Raw genomic sequence first — 20,563 nt, 5'->3', positions numbered from 1 at the left:
ACTTCATGGAGCAGAGCCAGGCGTCTGCGACCACCCCTGCCTGAAGGAAGGACTATGGATTAAAAGAAGCAGGCAGAGCGGTACAAGAGGAAAAGGTGAAGAGGATTATTTTATTTTACTCTCGAGCTTGATGGATTTTTTTAAACTTTAAGTGAAAGTGCGTCACAATTGAAAGTTAAAGATGGCGGCTAAACCTCCCCCTAAAACTCTTCGGAGTGGTGGATCTTCTCCGGTGCAACAATCATCATTACAGGCGTTGCATCCTCCTGATGTATTGACACTGAAGGATTTACGAGATACTTTGGATAAACATGCCCAGGTACTTTTGGAATCAATTAATCAATCAATTGGTGAGAAATTTGCACAGATGGAGGAGAAATTGAAGAAGTTGGAGGAGAGAATGGAGGAGAAGATGGAACAGAGGTTCAGGGTGATGAAGGCAGACATTTTGTCTTCAGTGTATAAAGTGGCTGAAAGTGTGGAAGATTTGGAGGAAAAAGTGGAAGATTTGACTCAAAAGAATGCCATATTAGAAGCAAAAGTACTGGAGAATGAAGATTTAAGAGATAAAATGGATAGAGAATTGAGTCTTGCTCAATACTTCCAGATGCAGTTTGCCATTAGAATTAGAGGTTTAAAGGAGAATATTAAGGAAGATCTAAAGCAGCTGGTTTCTGAGGCTCTTGAAGTGGTATTGAATCAGCCAGCATCCGAAATAAAAGGAGGCATGGATAAAGTGTTTCGTGTGAATTCATGGATTGCTAGACAGAGAAAGTTGCCTAGAGATGTGGTGGTTTATTTTGCAAAAAGGGAAATTAGAGATGAAGTTATACAAGCTGCCTATGACACTAAAGTCGTGATTGCTGATCAAGAAGTTCTGGTTCTAAAAGAAATTCCTCCAAAGATTTTAAGGAGAAGGAAGGATTTTACATTTCTTGTGCAAGAGCTCAAGCAACGAGATATAAGGTTTAGATGGGAGATCCCAGCTGGGCTGATGGTGACGCATGAAGGTAAAAGGTACCGTCTGGTTACTGTGATGCAAGCGCGTGATTTTTATAATAATGTTTTAAAAGCAACTCCATTAACACTTCTGGAAGCTGCAAAGGGATCTGGAGAAGGAGAACATCAAGAGGCTAAAGAAGGACAGACAGAGGAGAATGCTGCTGGAGGAGATCAAGTTATAACACTTTTGGATGATCCTAGAGAACAGAGGGTGACGCGTGCTGCTTTAAAACGATCAAAGAAGATAAAAGAACAAGAACAGCAGAAGTCTATGGAACTTTCACAACGTACTTACAGCCAAGTAGTGGGAGGTGGGAAAAGATTTGGGTGAGGAATGTAAAATTTAAACAAGTTTGAAATCTAAGAGAGAATTTTTACAAAATGTTTTATAGATGGTATTTAGATTTTAAAAAGCTAAGTATGTATTTGAATTATTAGCCTAAATGTTGGAGGTGTGGTGATGAAGACGTAATATATTTTCATATATGGTGGACCTGTAAAAAGGTTAAGGCTCTTGGGATAAAAGTTTGGTGGAACATACTAAGTTGATGTTGAATTTAATTACGGCAGCAAGACTTTTGATAGGTTAGTACTGGAAAGAGGAACTGCCGACCATAGAAGAGTGGGTTTTAGAGGTTTCCGACTTGGTTGAAATGGCGAAGATTTTGGCCTATTTGAAAGATTACTTGCAGGAACGCTATATTATGGAAGGGAGAGAATGGTTTGAGTATATCCAGAATAAGTATAGGGTTAAGAAGTTTTATATTTGAATAAGGCTTTTTTCTTTGTTTCTTTTTCTATATTAGTTTTTTTTATATATATATTTAATATTATTAAGGTTTGTTTTATCCTATATAAGCTAGAGAGTGATAGATTTTAGAGTATATGGTAGTTAATATATGGTTGTTTATGATTGTTTTTTTTATATATACCTTGTATTTAGCTCTGGGAAGTCGGGGGGGAGGGGGGGAGGGGGGGAGGAAGGGGGGAGGGAGAAGGGTGGGGGAGGGGGGATTTTTTTTAAGGGGAAAAATTGTATGTTAAAACTTTTCAATAAAAAAAAAGAAATGCCAAGTGAGGACCACAAAAGAACAATTCCTCATGATTAATAATATGATATTTTTGCATCCTTCAATCCTTATGGTCTTTGAATAGATTAATACAGCACTTTGGCCAAGTTAAACTCTTTATTTTTTTTAGATGAGATGGCAGTATTTTAATAATCAGCATCTATATAAAACTGCCATTTCCTCACAGTAGTACTGAGTTAATATTAAGTGGGACAATGGGGGGTTTAAGGAGATGTTCCCGATTTAAAGCTTTTTTATTGTTTAGTGAATAAAATAATATGGAAAAACAAATCATTGGGACCTCCATTCACAGCTGGGATAAATACAAATCTTCAAAGAATGTGTGTAAATTATGGAGCACGGCAAGAGGCCTGTTTCTCATTTAAACAAATAGTCCCCCCTACCACCTTTTCCTCATCATGTGAGTGACTGAGGAACAAAATAGGTTATTTCTATACAGATGACTCACTGATCGTCTGAAGGGAAGTCCGCTAGTAAACCAGGAATAATTGATTTATTCCAGGGGTGGGGAAAATCCCCATGTCTGCCATAATTTGTTAATAGCTTCCCAAACAGAGTAGCATTGTTTTCTCTCATTCTATATCTCTGAAGTCTAGGGCAGGGGTGTCAAACTCAATTTCATTGAGGGCTGCATCAGCATTGCGGTTGCCCTCAGGGGGCCGGGTGGGTATGGCCTGGGTGGGCATGGCCTACTGGATGGGCATGGCTAGAGTGTGTATGGCCTACTGGGTGGGCGTGGCCAACTCTACATCATTCGTATCAAGGGTGCCTATGGGGGCTTGGGCAGGAGTGGGACAGATCTGAGGGTCTCTGGCAGAAGGAGGGTCTCTGGGCCAGGGCCAAGGCAGTGGGGGCAGTTCCCTCACTGTTTCCAGGATGGCTTTGCGGGCCACATGAAACCACTTCGCGGGCTGGATCTGGCCCCCAGGCCTTGTGTTTGACATGTCTGGTCTAGGGCTATCTGAACTGGGCTATAAAATGCCAGATGACCACTAGATATATAGAAAACTCTTAACTCCTTGCTGCCATCTTATGGTGTCTGGATTATTGTAGCTCTTCCTGTCACAGCCTTAAAAATAATATGATACAAATGTTGGCAAGCATTGATCAAAGAAAATACATGCCCACTGCTAAACTCCAGAGAATATAGAATACTTCTTTTCTTCTTTTTCAAGGAACTTTATATACAGTATATTAACTAAATAAACCTCAAGAACTGATGGGGGTATTTTTATTTTCTGTATCACATTTATGATCAATATAAGAATATTGCACACAGCTGACAGTCTATCTATTTTTCAGTGGGAAGCTTACTTGTATTATCTACTAGTCACAGCAGTCATAGTAAAGTAAAACCTGGAATAAAATATATTTAAGACATGACTACTTTTTATTGTGCATATACTTATTGTGACTTATTTCTTGCAATTTATTAAAAAAAAACCATCATTCTGGAGAATACTTTTGTAAAATTTAGATTATTGCCACAAAGAGGGTGTAGCCACAAGGCTTTTTTGTGGCCTGGCATGGATGCTGTTGTGATGGTATAAGTGAGTAACAGGAGAAAAAGAAGCTCAATTTTAAGCCTGAAAGGCAGCTTTATATTTTGAGTATAAAGTTAAATTAATGTGCAAAACAGTTGTCAGGAAGAGAGAAGAAATATCAAGGTAGCTCTCCTAGAAGAATGGAAGTGAAGACCCAGAGGGACAAGAACTCTATCCAGGACTCAAGACAGATCTGAGGGGATTGGCTGTTGATGGAAAAGCCCTGGTCTATGGGAAATGACTCGGCCTATGTGGGCCTAAATATTTGCACCACTCAGGTGATCCTGAGGACACCGGTAAACCTCCAAATGGCCCCAACGACTCTCCAAAACAATGCAAATGACCCGTTGTCTGCAAGGACTATAAATCCTTCTATTCCCTATCATCTACTCAGAGCTGAAGAAGCTTCTTGGATGAGAAGCAAAACATCTTCAAAGAAAAACAAGAAAGTCCAGTTGCTTCCTGAAAAAGCACCTTTGGGACTGGGCCTATGAAGATGGGTTTGTTAAAGACCTACAGGGGCCTTAATGTATCCCTGAAGGGAAGGATTTTTTTTGTATATATCTCTAACTAAAAGGTGGTACCCATTGTGGCTGATGTAGCAACTAACTAGTTAGAGCAAGCGCCAGTAGAAGAGGCCAAGAGTAAAACAGAAAACAGGCAAAATGCATTTTATCATTCAATGATACATTAATTCACTTGTGCCTCATATTCTATGTCTTCCTTTACTTGATATATCCTGTGTTGTTTTTCTAATGTTACACTATATATTTATTCAGGAGCATGTCCCATTCCTATCTATATTCCTATCTATATCTGCATAAGATTGAATGAAAAATTATTTACATATTATGCCTCCTCCCTTAGAATAACATGAAAAATCCAAGTGGACCACCTTTCCAATCTTTCAATCTTACTTCAGTGCTCAGAATAACGCAGAATCTGCTACCATACACCTGAGAGCAGGAGGCCAGTTGACAAAATGCAGGATAGGCTACATGGAAAATGAAATGGAATATCCTGGAGAGTGATAGATAGACAATTGGAAAGCTCCTTCTATTACTGTATCATTCTGCTTAATAACAGAACTGGCCTTGAGGAAAATCCATCATGAAAGCACTTGGTAATGTTACCACTGTTTGTAAAAAAGATGTTTCTTTCATGATCACTAGATTTCTTTGCTTCCTTTCTTCCATCTAGTAATTGGCTAGATTTCGGAAGTTCAGGTCAGTCCTGTCTATCAAAAACCAAGTGTAACAAAGGTCATATTTATATTCAGAATTGTGCCCATGAAGTAAGGCAGTTCTGTATGCTTCTAGTATGTTTTTTTTCTCTTTTTTCCCCTTATAAATCTAATGAAAGCAGCCAAAAGGAAACTTAAAAGCAAACATGTGGGCCACTAAAGAGTGATTACAACCTGTATTCCCCTCCGCTCCCTGCCACCATAACAGCCTACTCATTTTGGCTCAGATATCACCTTGTTCTGGAAAGCAATATCATGCTCTATTTAAACTTTGTCTAATCTTGTATCTTGACAGCAAGATGTCCCTACCAAGCTGTTTCTGCCGAACATCGCACTGATGCAATACTAACATTTCAACAGACTGTGCTTTACCAGGAAAAAAATGGAAATCCTATAATTATCTGCTGTTAAAAGGCATCAACTGATTACATCTAATGATCAGTGTAGCAAAATGCTAAATTACATGGTGTGATGTAGTCCTGTTTTTTTTAATGTTTTATAAAACCTATACAGCCTTGATTGGGCTAGTTCAAAAGTAAGTTAAATAATAAAATAAAAGAAGGCTATGCTTATGTTTTGATTTAATCAGGGTCATATTTTTTAAAAGCTGGTTCTGAAAGCTCAAGCTAATTGGGAGTTCTTAAAGACATAATGGTCTTTTGGGTGCTAGAATGTATCAAATGTATCCAGGTCAAATCACTCTTAAAATGTGCAATCTTCTGACCCAGACTGTCATGGTTCCGACAGATGAAAATCTTCAAAAGAACTTCAAGGCATTTTTTACCTTAAAGAATCTTTTATTCGAGAAACAAAGTATCGGCACTACATAGTTGAAACCAAAAACTAAATTCCGCTTCCCTGGATACAAAGTAACAAAGCAAAATTCCCTCCTCCAATAAACAGTCATAAATCACATTCCCCAATTACCTTGAAGTGTGAGCTTTCTCCCCAGCTCTCCAGCCCACCAAAATTCTATCAACTCTGGGCCCAATGTCCTTGGGTTCCCATGGCTGAGTTATTATTGTTATGGCTAGCTGGACTCTCATCCACATTCCCCCTCCCAGCATCAAATAACTCTAAAAACAATATAGGAAAATGGCTGCATTTCCATCTGTTGTAAAAGCAAGTACATCCAATGTTAGCAGCATTGACACAGACATCGGTTTAGAGTCACAATTCAATTGAAATATTTTCCTTGAAATATGATAGAAACATCCACTAATTGAAGGTTTTGACTGAATGACTTTGTGCAACTTCATTTCAAATATGATGTATTTGCAGTTAGGATTCATTTCATGACAACATTCCTAGAGCAATTCAGGGATCCTGTCACTCATTCAGAAGGTGGTAGGTGGGACGTTTTGTAAAGGCATTTGAGATTTTGTGTGGTTTATCACTGTAACTCCCTAGGTCATGAATGCGTATGTTTGATTTCAAAACACGAATGTTGAGAATGACATTGTCATTGCGACACAAATAGTGACAATCAGTAACATGTAACTTTTTATTAGTAGCTGCCAGATAACAGTATCCCTGAATTAAGCATTCTCTGGATTGGGGAAAAAAAAAGCTGGTAATGAAGAATTACATCTTCACACATTATAAACAGGTGGAATGGCGACATGCTGCTTCTCCCCTCCCCTTTGTTTTCTTGTTCACATGAAAAATGTGAGTTGCTCTGAGTGTGAGTGGGTGGTGAATTGTCTCTTTTTGCAAGTCAGAGTTAAATAGCCACAGATCCATAGTTTCTTCTAATTCTCAAAATGGAAGGAAATGCTGACCAATTTCTTCGTTTGATGATATAAAATGGAGTGAGAAAGCATAGTGCCAAGTGAGTCTTCCTTACTTTGTGCTCACCACTGCAGCTTCCATCATCTGGTCTTATTGAATGAAGTTGCTGAATATTTGCAATGTAACATATCTAAGCAACACCCAGGAGGAAAATGCTGTGATTTGCATAATGTTAAAAACAAAGTTATTTGAACAAGAGCAGCAACAGCCCCACCATCGCCCTACTGCCAAAATCATCAAATAATGCAGCCAAAGGATTATAGCTGAGATAATTTCTGATCTCTATGGGTGAACGAATGGGAAGAGACTGTTTTATGGGTTCACTTGCTGCACTTGAATTGCAAATGTAGCACTGCCTGGTTTTCAAGACCAAATTCTTGATCTCCTGCTCCATCTCTCACTTCTATATACTGTATATGTAGGCATGGTAGATTAATAGCTAAGCCCATGTACAGTAATCCTAACCTGCCAACATTATTAAGAATCAAGGTTTGCCACTCTGCCAGCCATGTACTTTATTTTATTCCTGTTTATGGATTACAGTCAGTCCTTGACTTAACACCATTCATTTAACAACCATTTGAAACTACGCCATTGAAAACAGTGAGTTATGACTGTTTTTCATACTGAGGACCATTGCAGCACCCCCATGGTCATGTAATCAAAATTTGGATGCTTGGCAACTGGCTCACATTTATGGTGGTTGGAGTGTCCCAGGGTCACACAATCACCTTTTGCGACCTTCTGACATGCAGAATCAATGGGGAAGCCAGATTCACTTAACAACTGTGTAACTAGCTTAACAACTGCAGGGATTCACTTAACAATTGTGGCAAGACAGGTCATAAATGGGGCAAAATTCACTTAACTGTCTCACTTAGTAGCATAAATTTTGGGCTCATTTGTGGTTGTGTATTATTATTATTATTATTATTATTATTATTATTATTATTATTATTAGTATTAGTATTAGTATTATTATTATTAATTATTAATAATAATAATAGTGGACAATCACTTAAATATGAGCCAGCAGTGTGCTGCAGCTGCCAAAAAAGCCAACACACTGCTAGGCTGCATTAACAGAGGGATAGAATCAAGATCACGTGAAGTACTAATACCACTTTACAATGCCTTGGTAAGGCCACACCTGGAATACTGCATCCAGTTTTGGTCACCACGATGTAAAAAAGATGTTGAGACTCTAGAAAGAGTACAGAGAAGAACAACAAAGATGATTGGGGGATTGGAGGCTAAAACATATAGGGAACGGTTGCTGGAATTGGGTATGTGTAGTTTAACAAAGAGAAGGGTGAGCGGTGACATGATAGCAGTGTTCCAATATATCAGGGGTATCAGCCCCCCGTCCGATGAAGCAAAGAACGCAACCGGAACGAGAGCTGGTTCTCCTGAGCAACGTTTATTCCGCTCCATAAACAACCACTCGGAGACAAAAGAAGTCAGCGTTGGTTGCACAGCTCAACCAACGCTGTTAAATAGCCGGCAAGGCCGACACCCAACACCACGCCCAAACAAGCTGATTACCCACAACCCTACTTAAGCACCACCCGCCATGGCCTCCGCCCTTTGGACCCTGCCCTCTAGGTACATGCCCTCCCTGGCCCCGTCCCACCACCACTGCAGCCGGCAAGCCACCCCCCAGCCCAGGCTACTCCCCTCACGGCCTCGAGCCCCTACCCCCCTGGCACCCCCCACAAGTCCCCAAACCGCCACGTCCAGCACAACCCGGGCCGTCTTCTGGCGTCGTGTGCCCCGCAGGTCCTTGGCAGGGCTGGCAGGCAAAGCCTCAAAGTGTGCCGTCTGCTGGGGAGGGCTTCCAGGGGGACGCGGTGCAAACGCGCTCTTCCCCGGGCCGCCGGAAGCCGTCCAGGTCAAACCCGGCCTGCCGAAAGGCCCCGGTGGCTGCTGAGTCGTCTCGGCGACCGTGCTCTTTCCCGGGCCGCCGGAACTCCTTGGAGGCAGAGAGGCCGGTTGTACGTGTTTGCGGCTCCTTCCCGGCCTGCCGGAAGGCCCCGGTGGCTGCTGGGCCGTCCCGGCGACCGCGCTTGTCCCCGGGCCGCCAGAACTCCTTGGAGGTGGAAGGGTTGGTTGCAGGCGTCCGCGGCCCCTCCCCAAGCTGCTGGAAGGCTCCGGTGTCAGCTGTGATGCCCCGGCAGCCGCGTTCATCCCCAGGCCGGCGGAGAGTCCTGGGCACGTCAGGGCTGGCTGCTCCCATCGGCGGCTGGACGCGGGGCCTGGTGAGGTGTTCTGCGGCCTCGCCGGGTGTCGGGCCTGCCGGGCCCGACAAGGGGCTGCCACAAAGAAGAGGAAGTCAAGCTATTCTCCAAAGCACCTGAAAGCAGGACAAGAAGCAACGGATGGAAACTAGTCAAGGAGAGAAGCAACCTAGAACTAAGGAGAAACTTCCTGATAGTTAGAACAATTAACCAGTGGAACAACCTGCCTCCAGAAGTGGTGAATGCTCCAACACTGGAAGTTTTTAAGAAGAGACTGGACAGCCATTTGTATGAAATGGTATAGGGCAGTGATGGCGAACCTTTTACAGACCGAGTGCCTCAAACCCACTTATGTATCATCAGGTGCCAGGGGCATGGCCCATTGGGTGGGCGTGGCTGCAGTGGTAACAGCAGACTGGGTGGGACTAAAAAGTTCAAACAATTCCAAATTTGCAAGATCTTTTTTTTCACTACAAGAAGTTGAAATTGATTGATTGATTGAACCTTTTTTCCCCCACACAGCAGCGGAGGCCTAAAGTGAAAAAGTTTTATAAAACCCAGCTGAAGGCCTAGGACTGGGGCAATGGCGCGTGTACCCACAGAGAGGGCTCTGCGTGCCACCTGTGGCATGTGTGCCATAGGTTCGCCACCACGGGTATAGGGTTTCCTGCCTGAGCAGTGGGTTGGACTAGATGACCTCCAAGGTCCCTTCCAACTTATTATTATTATTGTTGTTGTTGTTGTTGTTGTTGTTGTTATTATTATTATTATTATTATTATTATTATTATTATTATTATTTGAAGATTTAATCATCAATTCAATTCACAGGAACTGAGCTTCAGCTCACAAACACTTATGCCTTTTAATAAATTATTAGTTAGAAAAGGGCCATCAGACTCCTAATTTTTTGAGTAGCCACAAAAATCAGTCTAAAAAGCTCAGTTCAGATTCCAGTGAATTTTAAAGAAGTTTTAGAAGGTGTGTGTGTGGGGGAGGGTAACTTGCTTAATCTTCTGGAAGTGCTCCAATATTATGTCAGTCTTTGTCTGATGGATTTTTTAAAAAAAAACATCACACTATTGTATTATCCAGCTTCCCCCACCCCCCCATGTATGAGGAAGAGGGCACTTTTAGAATTATTGTATTAAATGAACAGAACCGGTGAATTCACTTTGGCTCAATTTGGAATGTACAGTACTTAGTACTTATGTGCTGGGAGAGAGATTTACTTTATATTTCAGCTTGTAAAGTTTTGATAAGTGCCCTGATGATGCCCCAGAAGGCTCTTTATTGCATTGTTTCTGGGAGCTATGCTCCCCCCTCCCAGTTGCATGCAGGAGCAAGGAAAGGTTTTAAGCTGTAAGATAGCAGTGAGAAATAATTGAGAGTAATCCATAAAAGGAACACTTAGAGATGATATTAATTACTTCTGAGCAGGCAAATTGCCCTGCTTCCCCGCCCCCCCCCCCACCCTACAAGATCTTATTCAGTTTGATGATAGGGAATTTATTTTAGAAATTATTTTAAAGGAAAAGGGAAACTTGGGTGGAGTGTGATGTTTTTACACACATTTAATTATGAGATAATCAAAGGGCCATTTACCCCATCTTTTAGTATACAAACATCTCTCTACGTGCCTGCACCTCTCTGGCTTTTTAGCATTTTAATTAAATCCCAAGAGAAGCTGGGTATGGGAGAGTATTAGATAATTTCTTCTTTCTCTGGGTATTTTCTTCTCCCAAAATTAGTGACTGTAAAACAGGCTATTTGTGCCCAGCTATAATGTTAACTGTTAAATGTTAACACCTTCGACTGTGTGATGTTGGAGATGACTATTATAGAACCCGTGGACTGCAAAAGTCACAAACAAGAAGTCTTGGGCCAGACCTCACCAAAAATATCACTCGAAGCCAAGATTGCCAAAAAATAAAAAGGGGCTCATTTAAAAAGTCAAGCATGCTGGGAGTGATCAGTGGGAAAAGAAGAAGGTGCCGCTCTAATGCTTGTTGGCTGGACATTGGGATGACCATGGCAGACTTGAAGGAAGTGGTGCAAGACAGAGGGGCATGGAGAGTGCTGATCCACAGAGAGGCCGAGGGTCGGACATGGATGAATGACTGACAATGATAATGAACAAAACTGCTTTTTACTTGGATGGAAGAACCTTTTCCCAGCCCTCAAGACCTTTCAGGTTTATAGTTTCATCTCCACCTTAGCATTGTCAAATTTAGCTCAACAATCTAAAAGGAAGATGTCAGACCTTCAGATGAACACATTTTAGAGCTCAAGAAACTCCTTCTGTTTTCTAGAAACATGTCTGTTTGCAAATGAGAAGCATTTCATTTTTATATTGCAAAGCTGGAGAATATTTGAAACTATTTGAATCCCTCCTAAAGACTGAAGAAATAAATAGAAGTCCTCAATAAGTGTTCTCTTTTCATTAGTTCAGAAGTGATTCCTTTTTTTCTTTGTTTGGTCTTACGGACAGAATAGGTCACCTAGAACAGGGGTCCCCAACCCCACGTCCGTGGATTGGCACTGGGTCGCAGCATGCCAGCAACCAGGCCACACAAACAAGTGAAGCCCCATCCGCAGGATGCAGGTAGCACACGAAACCACGCCCCCTGTGGTCCATGGAAAAATCTTTCTCCATAGAACCAATTCCTGGTGCCCAAAAGGTTGGGGGCCTCTGACCTAGAGGCTACAAGGAGTGAGGAGATAAAGGGAACAGGTGACCAACGGTTTAGATATTTTTTCGTTATAAACCAGAGTGACTGAAGTGAGATGGGTGATATAGAAATGGAATGAATGAATGAATGAATGAAAGAATGAATGAATGAATGAAATGCCCAATTTTCAGTGCCAATGCATTTTAATCTGATGCATCTTCTTTTGCACAGAATCTTCCAAGTAAAATAAGACAAATTCAGGGATTCAGCTGAATCAATAAATGGCTAAAGTCAGGACTGAGAACAGGATATTCGTATAGTACTTACTTCTTATTTCCATGCATTAGGCAGAATATGAAAGAATTCTACGGTTGCATTTGTTTGAAATGGAATTCAGCTTTCTGTTCTATCCTAATGAAATGCAATCCTAAACTATTTAGATAACTGATTTTATACTTGGAAATCAGGTAGAAAAAACGACTGTCAGTTTCCATGTCCCTGTGCCCCACTGAATCCTGTCAAGTTAAACTGGGCTTTAGAAGGAGAAAATACATCTATGTATTTACATAGTCTGTTCATAAGACAGCTATCAGGGGGAATAACTGCATTTTGGTTCCTGAGAACAGGAGTTAAAAAGGATCTTATCATTTCTTGTGGCCATGGACAAGACCCTGCATTTTTTTATTTTGTATTTTTTGCAAGAAAAGAAAGAAGGGATTTTTCACTGTCATCTTCACAGTTTTTTTTGCCTTTTCTGGTAAGTCTATCCCCTTAATAGGTCTGGAGGCTTTCCCTCCAAGCACTTAGCCAGGCCCTGCCTGCTTAAACCAGTGAATTCAATTAAAATTTCTTCTAGGAAAGCCTATGTAAGATTCTAGCCATGAAATTACAAAGGCATAACAACTTAACTGCATCATGTTAATATGCTGTTATTAACACACTGAACTGTACTGGATTGAGTTGGAAACATTCCTTTGATTAGAACTTTTCTCTGTCTTTTGATCCAGAATGTTTATTTATATTTATTATTTACTTCATCAAGAAAATGACTTTTTTTTGCTTTATTGCATAATAAACCAGGCAGTTAATCACGAAATGCCACTGAAAAGGTGAAGCTTGCTTTTGTTGATTTTATTTATAAATAAGCTTCTCCCTTTTTTGTCTCCTATAAATCTATCCATGCCCATGTCTTCACTTTCACAATCAATTCTGTAGAAAATAAAATCTTTGATTTCTTCCTCACTGTCCTATAACATAAAGCCCATTTGTTGTTTATAGAACAACCAGCACATTCAGGATTGCACATTCTGTTGTGATACACACTGCATAAAATAATCATCAATAATCTGAGAGCTTTTTAATAATTCTCTTTTTTCCTAGTATGACATTTCCAGATGACTTCTGCTTTCAAGTCTATACAAAATCTTCCTAGAAGAAGGGTCCCCCACCCCGGCTAGGCTGATGACCATTTACATTTTCCATACTTAACCTGAGTAACATAGTTAGACTGGGAAGCTTAGTTGCATTTGGTCTGGTGAGAACTTCAATACTACTGCAAAAACAAAAAAAAAAACCCTGCATATACTTACTAGATGTATAGTTTTATTATTAATACTACTTTTGCAATATATAAAGGTAAAGGTAAAGGTTCCCCCGCACATGTGTGCTAGTCGTTTCCAACTCTAGGGGCCGGTGCTCATCTCTGTTTCAAAGCCGAAGAGCCAGCACTTGTCCAAGGACGTCTTCATGGTCATGTGGCCGGCATGACTAGACACCAAAGGCGCACGGAATGCTGTTACCTTCCCACCGTAGTGGTCCCTATTTTTCTACTTGCATTTTTACGTTCTTTCGAACTGCTAGGTTGGCAGAAGCTGGGACGAGTAACAGGCACTCACTCTGTTACGCGGCACTCGGGATTCGACCCGCCAAACTGCCGACCTTATATACTGTAATATATATATATATATATATATATATATATATATATATATATATATATATATACACTGTATATATATACTGTATATATATACTGTATATATATACTGTATATATATATATATATATATATATATATATATATATATATATATATATATATATATATATATATATATATGTTTTCTGAGGTTTTCGCGGGTGTTTATATGTGGATCTTCGGTCATTCGGGTTTCCTCCCGCGTAGAACTAAAGGTGTAGGTGCAACGTTTCGACGGAATCCCATCCGTCATCATCAGGCTGGTGGCTTTAGCTTCCTTCTTCTGGGAGAAGCATGTGGCTGTTTGTTCCTCTTTTTTAAACTGCCAGAGGGGGTGTGTTCTGTGGGTGGAGGTGTGCTCTGATTGGGTGGGGGACCAAGTGTGTTCTGATTGGGTGGGACTGTGTTTTGAATGGTGGGGGTGTTCTGATTGGGTGGGGGTGTGCTCTGAGTGGATGGGCTGGTCTCAGCTGCCAGCTCCAGACCTGAGCTGGTGAGTTGTGCTGCTTTTGTTCATGGCACCACCACAAACACGAACACAAACATGGCACCACCACAAACACGAAGCCGAACAAAAACAAAACATCAACTGTCTGTTGATTCTGTACATTGCAAGCCATTATTTTCTAAACTATAAATATGTGTAGGCAAGGAAGGTAGGAAAGGAGAAGTAATTCACACAAATTCTTAAGCTTCCTCTATTTTTTCATCACTAGTTTGCAAGATTTGTTCTTATGGATAAGTACTGAAAGGAAAAACAGGTTCTGGCTCCCTGGTACTGAGACCTTGGCTCAATAACATTATGCAAAATGACAAAATGACAAAGATGCGTATAGTCAAGCCTATGGTCTTCCCAGTTGCAATGTATGGCAGTGAAAGCTGGACCATAAAAAAGGCTGAGCACTAAAGAATTGAGGCCTTTGAGTTATGGTGCTGGAGAAGACTCCTGTGAGTCCCTTAGACTGCAAGGCGATCAAACCGGTCAGTTCTAGAGGAGATCAACCCTGACTGCTCTTCAGAAGGCCAGATCCTGAAGTTGAAACTCAAATACTTTGGCCACCTAATGAGAAGGAAGGACTCACTGGAGAAGAGCCTAATGCTGGGAAAGATTGAGGGCAATAGAAGAAGGGGATGACAGAGAATGAGGTGGCTGGATGGAGTCACTGAAGCAGTAGGCGTGAGCTTAAATGGACTCCAGAAGATGGTAGAGGACAGGAAGGCCTGGAGGAACATTGTCCATAGGGTTGCGATGGGTCGGACATGACTTCACAGCTAACAACAACAATATTTAAGAGAATTGCTAAAATGCATAAAACATTCCATTTTGCCAATCCTTTCATATAAAGTGTCTGTAGCCTCCTTAATACCCTTTCCCAATCAGATGATGGTTCCGTTTCCACTGCTGGTATCAGAAATAAATGGTAACAAAACTAAATAGAGCAGGTTTTTTGTGTTGCTAAATATATATATCGAGACTAGGCAAAGGGAATATTAATTTCAGTATTTGAGGACTTAATCACAGCTTCCTTTGTCTGATAGATTATTAACGGGATAGACCGCTGAGGGTTTTTTTTTAGTTAATTGGCAAAAAAGGAGAGTTTAGAAACTACTAGGACTATCAGTGTCTAGGCTACAATGTGCTTGAAATATTTAACCAGGGCATGTTTTAATATTCATTCCCTATTTTTCTGTGAAGTTTTACATGGCCTGTTGTGGACTGTAATGTGGGAAGGAACAGTACATTTTCACTTGCAGGTTGTAATACAATTTGTAACACATTAAAGCAATGAACCTTCAATGTGCTGCCTCTGATAGTGGTTCCAATATAATAACCCAGCATGGCATTGAAGGAAGCTTTGGCACACGTTCCATTGGTATTAAATTAACCATGAATAGTCAAGTCTATTTGGTTCAGTCCTATTATTCATGCATTTTTTTTTTGCTGTATTGTCTTTTTATCTCTTTGAAGTTATACATATCAGTATTAATTTAATAAGCATGACAAAAATCCTACAGTGCTACAAAGAAGGAATTACTGAGGGTTTTTTTTTCCTCCCTGCTGAAGAAGCATTCTTGTCCATTCACATATTTGATGCTTTGTGAGCCTTAACAACAGAGCAACAGCTTTTTGCTTTCTGGGTTTTATGCTACTTTGTTTGTTGGTAGATGTGAATAATATTAATAAAAAAAGAAGATGGGATTGTATTATATGTAAAGAATGATTATATATCTAAAGAAATTTTTGATACTAAAGTAGAACATCCTGATGAAAGCATTTGTGTGAATATTAAAATGAACAGTGTTACTTGTGAATAGATCACAAATTAAGCATCAAACAGCAGGTCTTGAAATTTTGCAAACATTGATCAAGAAAATCTTAGCATCCCTTCAGAATTAAGAGGATCACATTATGTTACAAGGTCATAAAACCCATTGCTTCTACAAGGCTATTATTCTTGCTCTCAATCCTCAATTGCTTCTTCTTACGTGGCCCTCTCTATTAAAGTCCCTGTACATCTTTCAGCCCAAGCATTGTGCCTGGATGTGTGCTTGGAAAGATCCCTTGGAACCTCATTTCATTATTTCAGATAATGAGATAATTCTACTCTCTAATTTTCCCCTGAAGTAGAAGTTTAGTACTATATTCCACATCACTTTCTAACATTGGTACCATATTCCATATCAAACACCCTAACATTACGAAGAAAGTTAGTTTAGAATATGGAGGCCACAACTGAGACCCTTCATCCATTGACTTCATTGATTTGGATCCACCGGAAGATGTCGACAGTACATCTTGGGCAAGTTACGCGTTTCTACATGGAGAAGGCAATCCTATACATACTTAGGTGTGAAACCCTAAAAAACTTTATGCAGTAAAACCCACATTTCAAATTGCACCAGGAAACATTATGGCATCCAATAGAGTGGCTACAAAAGCATCAGTAATGTAACTGTGATTAGGGTCTCCTGAAAACCCTGCTTGACCATGTAATTATCAACTCAATGCCAGTGGAATAAGCTTATTCCTCTTTCCTGACTTCATTTCAAATTAAAGTCCTAGCATCTTTAGGCAGGGGCCCCCAACCCCCACCCCTGGTTAGGAACTGAGCAACACAAACAGTGGGTGAACATGTGCAGCTCCATTTGCACAAGTGGCAGGTGCTTGTGTTCATGAGGGAAGCTCCATTTGCTCTCCATTTGCGAGTGAAGCTCCATCCCCTCGCCCCTCCCCTCCCACTGGTTCACAAAGCCAGAAAGGTTGGAGACCCCTGCTTTAGGGGATTTTTCTATTCGCTTGTGTTTACCCTACCTAGGTCACAAATAATTATATATTCATCTTGTTTTCTGATGATCATGACAATATCTTTTTTAGTCTTGGAATTTGAACGCTAGGTTGATATTCTGCCTCAGTGTGAGGTGTATTTTTCCCAAAATCTATTTTCTTTCAATCAAGATTTCCAGGAATAGTTCCAAATGCAAAATCATACATATTGTTCTCTTGCATACATTTGTATACAGTTGTAAGGTCTGCTTTTTGTACAGAAAATAAACAGGAAAAATATTGATACTTACCGCAAGTTTGCCTGTTAGCCACAACTTTACTTCACATCTACCTGTAGGTGTGTTTTTGAAAAAACCTTCTCCTTGGCTCTTTGCCAATGACATTTGTTCTTATGATGGCTGCTGAGGGGGAGAGAAGAGCGAGAAGCCCGCAGTTGTCCTTTTTCTTTTCACTTCTTTTGTTGAGCTTTTTGGCTGATGTTCCAGAACATGCAGTGAAAGAGGATTAAGGCCCATAATAGTGGGTGGAACTGCATCACACTTTTATGATTTTCTCTTTCCTCACTGTGCTTCATACTGAGTTGTGTTCCACTCTAGTAGCTCTTGGCAATGAGCTGGAGAATGTGACCATTGAAGCTTCTCTGAGGAGAGCGGATGTGTAAAAAATTGTAGTGGCAAATATCTGCCAAATTAATATAACTTCTTGAAGTGAATGCTAATGAAGTGCCAGACTGCAGTGGAGTAAATACACTCTATAGCAGGGGTAGGCAACCTTGGCTCTTTTATGACTCATGGACTTCAACTCCCAGAATTCCTGAGCCAGCCATGCTGAGGGAAAAGGGAGAGGTTTCCAAGCTGAGCCATGCTGGCTCAGGAATTCTGGGAGTTGAAGTCTATGAGTCATAAAAGAGCCGAGGTTGCCTACCCCTGCTCTATAGGAACACCAGGCATTCTATAGGAACACCAGGTATATAGGAACCCCCTGCTCTATAGGAACCCCCTGCTCTATAGGAACACCAGGTATAGGAACACCAGCACCAGGCATAAAGGGAGATTTCTTAAGAACAGGGATGTTATAGTATGTATCATCCTGAACATTAGCGGGAAGAAAAAAAAAGCTGTATCTTTTTTTGGTCTGACACTGTATCCCAGCCCAGTCACCTTTGTTGAACAAGGGCAAAAGAAACAGAAGAGGAAAGAGAGGGAAGGATTGAGAGGGACTATTTACCAGCTGTTTTGATTTAGCCAGAACTTCTGTAATATTGTACTGTTAAAATACCGAAGTAGGATCTGTTTCTATATGAATTTACATTTCATAAAATATGTTGGCAAATACATTAATTACACAGGTATGCTTATCAGGGACCTGTGATTAGTGGAATCATTTTTCATATTTTTCTCCTGCTGAATTCCTTCAGAATGTTAAACTAGTTGGTTATTTTGGCAACAGTAATTTAACATAACTAGTGTTCTGCTATCTTCTTTTCATATTAGAAATAAAACTTAAAGTTAAATACCTCACTCTTATTATATACATAAAAAATAAATGTTTTGTTAGATCAAACAAAGAAGACCTGAAGTTAGAAGTTATCTATGCTTTGAACATGGATGAACCATCATCTGTAATATTTTCATTTATTAATTTATTATTAGATTTTTATCCCACATGTATTACTTTATAAATAACTTAAGGCAATGAATGTACATAATACTCCTTCCTCCTATTTTCCCCAGAAAAAAACAAACCTGTGAATTAGGCTGGGCTGAGACAGAGTGACTGGCCCAAAGTCACCCAGCTGGGTTGGTTTTTTTTCCCCCTCTACTGATCTCAATTCCTTAAATTACACAGGTTCAACAAGGCCAAGGATATTTCTTTTACATAGGTATTCCATACGGCCTGTGAAATTGCAGGGCTTCATCCTGTTTATAAGATTTCCTATTCTGTTATATGGAAGTGATAGTTGGGTTTGCCATAAAAGAGGAACCATAAAGTTCTGAATGCATTTCATAGGGAGCAATACCAGTTTGGCAGACATTGCTGTGGACATGCATTAGTAGCCTAGACCTGCTCCTTGAAGAAGGATTCAGAAAGATTTCTGACAATAATAATATGCTGGCTGTTTGCTAATTAAAGCTATAGTGCAATTGTCTGAGGGACCGCCTATTTCCAAATATTTCTCTCTGTCTGATACGTTCAAGCAAAGTAGGGGTGGTCCAGGTCCCATCTGATAAATGTTGTCATATTGTAGGACTGAGGAAGTATGCCTTCTTTATCACTGCCCCTGCCTTCAGGAATAGCATCTCCCCAGAGATATGGATGCCATTCACTCTTGTGGGGTTTTAGAAATCTCTTAAAACCAGGCTCTGTTTCTAGGCCTGGGCTTAATATTTGGTGGGCCTTGTTGTATTCTTATTGTAGGGGCTGTTTTAACTTTAGCTTGTGTCATTTTGTTTAAGTTTTAACAGTTTTAATCATGTGCTAGATTTTGTAAGCCACCCAGGGTCTGATGGACAATCCTAGATAAAAGTGTTTTTTTTTGTTATAAACAAAGTTATTATAAAAATAATCTATGTACTTGTATAAATAAAAAGAGGCTTAAATAAGAGGATCCAACTTAATTATTTATTTATATGGTTGCTCATCTAACACAAATGACTCTGGGTAGCATAAAAAGATTAAAAGATCATACACATACACAAAATACCCAACATATAACCCCTGGCACCCAAAGATTGACGATAACCCCACTCAAAGAAGAAATGAAATAATCATCTATGGAGATTCTCAGTCATCCAGGTCGTAGTTATCACAAAGATGCTTTTTCACGAGGCAACTGGACTTTATTTCTTCTTTGAAGACATTTTGCTTCTCATCCAAGAACCTTCTTCAGCTTTGACTGGATGGTGGGGAATGGAAAGATTTATACTCCTGCAGACAGCATCTGCATTCTTTTAGTGAGTCATTAAAGCTACCTGGAGACTTATCTGTGTCTTCAGGATCACCTGAGTAGTGCAAGTGGGCATGAAGCCTTCTTGGAACTGTTGAAAGGACTGTTTTGTAGACTGGAGATAGATGATATCATATCCCTCTTCCTCTGTTGAGAGAGGGTTGTTCAATTTTGACGTAGATGGCCTCTTTGACCCCTCTTTCAAACCAGTGGACCTCTCTGTCCAAAATGTGGACTTTGCTATCTTCGAAAGAGTGCCCTTTGTCTTTTAAATGCAGATTGACTGCTGACTCTTGTCCTGATAGGTTTGTTCTCCTATGTTGTGCCATACATTTATGAAGTTGCTGTTTCATTATAATCACATCAGCAACAGACGATCTCATCTAACTGCTTCACCCAAAGACCTGGGAATCAGCCAGGACAGGAGCCATCCAAATCTTCTTGGGAATGCTATTCCATAGGGAAGGTGCTGCCACACAGAAAGGGTGTCTCGGGTTTTGCAACAAGGCATTACTTAATAGAAAGGATCCAGAGTATGGCTTTCCTACTACATCTTATGAGATGAGCAGAAACATTTGGAGAAAGGCCATTCAACAAATAGGCTAGCTTCATGCAGGCTTTACAGATAATATATAAAACCACACCTGGAATCCTGGAATACAGCTCCTGCCGCAGCAATGGTACACAGGTATAACAAAAAATACCAAAACGTGCCCACACTGCTGTTGGTATTGCTGGTACAATGAGGATCTCTTATGTATTGGATAAACATTG

The sequence above is a fragment of the Vipera berus genome (genome assembly GCF_964194415.1).
Source record: "Vipera berus genome assembly, chromosome: 2".
Lineage (NCBI taxonomy): Eukaryota > Metazoa > Chordata > Lepidosauria > Squamata > Viperidae > Vipera > Vipera berus.
Note: the sequence above shows the minus strand (reverse complement) of the source record.